This window comes from Schistocerca nitens, chromosome 1, assembly GCF_023898315.1.
Source record: "Schistocerca nitens isolate TAMUIC-IGC-003100 chromosome 1, iqSchNite1.1, whole genome shotgun sequence".
Classification (NCBI taxonomy): domain Eukaryota; kingdom Metazoa; phylum Arthropoda; class Insecta; order Orthoptera; family Acrididae; genus Schistocerca; species Schistocerca nitens.
The window spans coordinates 61,785,241-61,790,110 of NC_064614.1; positions in this window are offsets into that span (position 1 = coordinate 61,785,241).

Sequence of the window (4,870 nt, forward strand, 5' to 3'; positions counted from 1 at the left end):
ACTGCCGTAGTATCCCCTTGCTTTCAGCCATTCGCAGTAGCAAAACAGCAAGGCCGTTTTGGTTAGTGTTACATGGCGAGATCAGTCAATCATACAGACTGCACCCCTGCAACTACTGAAAAGGCTGCTGCCCCTCTTCAGGAACCACACGTTTGTCTGGCCTCTCAACAGATACCCCTCCGTTGTGGTTGCACCTTTTTTTTTTTGCCATCAGTCTACTGACTGGTTTGATGCGGCCTGCCACGAATTCCTTTCCTGTGCTAACCTCTTCATATCAGAGTAGCACTTGCAACCTACGTCCTCAATTATTTGCTTGACGTATTCCAATCTCTGTCTTCCTCTACAGTTTTTGCCCTCTACAGCTCCCTCTAGTACCATGGAAGTCATTCCCTCATGTCTTAGCAGATGTCCTATCATCCTGTCCCTTCTCCTTATCAGTGTTTTCCACATATTCCTTTCCTCTCCGGTTCTGCCTAGAACCTCCTCATTCCTTACCTTATCAGTCCACCTAATTTTCAACATTCGTCTATAAAACCGCATCTCAAATGCTTCGATTCTCTTCTCTTCCGGTTTTCCCACAGTCCATGTTTCACTACCATACAATGTTGTACTCCAGACGTACATCCTCAGAAATTTCTTCCTCAAATTAAGGCCGGTATTTGTTTGATATTAGTAGACTTCTCTTGGCCAGAAATGCCTTTTTTGCCATAGCGAGTCTGCTTTTGATGTCCTCCTTGCTCCGTCCGTCATTGATTATTTTACTGCCTAGGTAGCAGAATTCCTTAACTTCATTGACTTCGTGACCATCAATCCTGATGTTAAGTTTCTCGCTGTTCTCATTTCTACTACTTCTCATTACCTTCATCTTTCTCCGATTTACTCTCAGTCCATACTGTGTTCTCATTAGACTGTTCATTCCGTTCAGCAGATCATTTAATCCTTCTTCACTTTCACTCAGGATAGCAATGTCATCAGCGAATCGTATCATTGATATCCTTTCACCTTGTATTTTAATTCCACTCCTGAACCTTTCTTTTATTTCCATCATTGCTTCCTCGATGTACAGATTGAAGAGTAGGGGCGAAAGGCTACAGCCTTGTCTTACACCCTTCTTAATACGAGCACTTCGTTCTTGATCGTCCACTCTTATTATTCCCTCTTGGTTGTTGTACATATTGTACGAGGTTCATTCAAGTTCTAAGGCCTCCGATTTTTTTCTAATTAACTACTTACCCGAAATCGATGAAACTGGCGTTACTTCTCGACGTAATCGCCATGCAGACGTACTCATTTTTCACAACGCTGACGCCATGATTCCATGGCAGCGGCGAAGGCTTCTTTAGGAGTCTGTTTTGACCACTGGAAAATCGCTGAGGCAATAGCAGCATGGCTGGTGAATGTGCGGCCACGGAGAGTGTCTTTCATTGTTGGAAAAAGCCAAAAGTCACTAGGAGCCAGGTCAGTTGAGTAGGGAGATGAGGAATCACTTCAATGTTGTTATCACGAAGAAACTGTTTCGTAAAGTTAGCTCGATGTGCGGGTGCGTTGTTTTGGTGAAACAGCACACGCGCAGCCCTTACCGGACGTTTTTGTTGCAGTGCAGGAAGGAATTTGTTCTTCAAAACATTTTCGTAAGATGCACCTGTTACCGTAGTGCCCTTTGGAACGCAATGGGAAAGGATTACGCCCTCGCTGTCCCAGAACATGGACACCATCATTTTTTCAGCACTGGCGGTTACCCGAAATTTTTTTGGTGGCAGTGAATCTGTGTGCTTCCATTGAGCTGACTGGCGCTTTGTTTCTGGATTGAAAAATGGCATCCACGTCTCATCCATTGTCACAACCGACGAAAAGAAAGTCCCATTCATGCTGTCGTTGCGCGTCAACATTGCTTGGTATCATGCCACAGGGGCAGGCATGTGGTCGTCCGTCAGCATTCGTGGCACCCACCTGGATGACACTTTTCGCATTTTCAGGTCGTCATGCAGGATTGTGTGCACAGAACCCACAGAAATGCCAACACTGGAGGCGATCTGTTCAACAGTCATTCGGAGATCCCCCAAAACAATTCTCTCCACTTTCTCGATCATGTCGTCAGACCGGCTTGTGCGAGCCCGAGTTTGTTTCGGTTTGTTGTCACACGATGTTCTGCCTTCATTAAACTGTCACACCCACGAACGCACTTTCGACACATCCATAACTCCATCACCACATGTCTCCTTCAACTGTCGATGAATTTCAATTGGTTTCACACCACGCAAATTCAGAAAACGAATGATTGCACGATGTTCAAGTAAGGAAAACGTCGCCATTTTAAGTATTTAAAACAGTTCTCATTCTCGCCACTGGCGGTAAAATTCCATCTGCCGTACGGTGCTGCCATCTCTGGTTGTGTTGACAATGAACACGGCCTCATTTTAAAACAATGCGCATGTTTCTATCTCTTTCCAGTCCAGAGAAAAAAAATCGGAGGCCTTAGAACTTCAATGCACCTCGTATATGACCCGTCTCTCCCTATAGCTTACCCCTACTTTTTTCAGAATCTCGAACAGCTTGCGGCATTTTATATTGTCGAACGTTTTTTCCAGGTCGACAAATCCTATGAAAGTGTCTTGATTTTTCTTTAGCCTTGCTTCCATTATTAGCCGTAACGTCAGAATTTCCTCTCTCGTCCCTTTACTTTTCCTAAAGCCAAACTGATCGTCACCTAGCGCATTCTCAATTTTCTTTTCCATTCTTCTGTATATTATTCTTGTAAGCAGCTTCGATGCATGAGCTGTTAAGCTGATTGTGCGATAATTCTCGCACTTGTCAGCTCTTGCCGTCTTCGGAATTGTGTGGATGATGCTTTTCCGAAAGTCAGATGGTATGTCGCCAGACTCATATATTCTACACACCAACGTGAATAGTCGTTTTGTTGCCACTTCCCCCAATGATTTTAGAAATTCTGGTGGAATGTTATCTATCCGTTCTGCCTTATTTGACCGTAAGTCCTCCAAAGCTCTTTTAAATTCCGATTCTAATACTGGATCCCCTATCTCTTCTAAATCGACTCCTGTTTCTTCTTCTATCACATCAGACAAATCATCACCCTCATAGAGGCGCTTTCAATGTATTCTTTCCACCTATCTGCTCTCTCCTCTGCATTTAACAGTGGAATTCCCGTTGCACTTTTAATGTTACCACCGTTGCTTTTAATGTCATCAAAGGTTCTTTTGACTTTCCTGTATGCTGAGTCTGTCCTTCCGACAATCATATCTTTTTCGATGTCTTCACATTTTTCCTGCAGCCATTTCGTCTTAGCTTCCCTGCACTTCCTATTTATTTCATTCCTCGGCGACTTGTATTTCTGTATTCCTGATTTTCCCGGAACATGTTTGTACTTCCTCCTTTCATCAATCAACTGAAGTATTTCTTCTGTTATCCATGGTTTCTTCGCAGCTACCTTCTTTGTACCTATGTTTTCCTTCCCAACTTCTGTGATGGCTCTTTTTAGAGATGTCCATTCCTCTTCAACTGTACTGCCTACTGCGCTATTCCTTATTGCTGTATCTATAGCGTTAGAGAACTTCAAACGTATTTCGTCATTCCTTAGTACTTCCGTATCCCACTTCTTTGCGTATTGGTTCTTCCTGACTAATGTCTTGAACTTCAGCCTACTCTTCATCACTACTATATTGTGATCTGAGTCTATATCTGCTCCTGGGTACGCCTTAAATTCCAGTATCTGATTTCGGAATCTCTGTCTGACCATGATGTAATCTAATTGAAATCTACCCGTATCTCCCGGCCTTTTCCACCTACGGTACGGCTATCTCTATCGTTGAGGCACGCAAGCCTCTCCACCAACGGCAAGGTCCATGGTTCATTGAGGGTGATAATATCCACCATGTCACAGCCTACCTGCAGCAGACCTTGTCAGATGATATCTCCGTCCATATCCCTACTATACTAAAGCCATATATCCTCATCGCCCCACTCTCCCATCACAAGGTATACTCCTTTTCCATTAATCCTGCCACTTATATCTCTGCCGGCCGAAGTGGCCGAGCGGTTCTAGGCGCTACAGTCTGGAACCGCGCGACCGCTACGGTCGCAGGTTCGAATCCTTCCTCGGGGACGGATGTGTGTGATGTCCTTAGGTTAGTTAGGTTTAAGTAGTTATACGTTCTAGGGGACTGATGACCTCAGAAGTTAAGTCCCATAGTGCTGAGAGCCATTTTTGAACTTATATCTCTCCTTCCTCTGGAGTTGCGAATGGGATACACTCACGTGCTATGGGCAATACAGCAACCATTAGAAATTTACTCAACGCTGGGAGTGGCGCTATACATGCGGCAGACTCAGTTCTGTACTCCCAGTTAACTCTTCCAAGTACTGGAAAGTATTCCACCGACTTACTGGCACCTATCCCATTCCCCGCTATCCAATCTTTCACAACAACACTCCCTTAACTGACGACTTCACGACCCGAGCAAAGCCACTCCCTTTGCGTAATATCTCTCAGACATCTTCTACATACCTGATGACCTTCACTTTGACTACTCCAAAGTCCCTATTGTCCACGGACACACATATATCACAGTTCCATTCCTGGCTCCCAGCTTCTAGCACTCGATAAACATTAAGCGCGCCATTTACAGCACAGGACATTTTTAAAAAGTTCTTCACGGAAAACGCAGCATGTTCCCTGATCACGACTGTATTATCCATCACCACCTCAGAGAACGCCCTATCTCCTTTCTCATCACCCATGCAACCCTGTATAGCACTAGCCTCTCCACAGGCTACTATCCTGACCTGTGGAAATTCTGCTTTTCATTAAATAAATAAAAAACTACCCCTTCTCCCCGATACCTGCTCATATTGC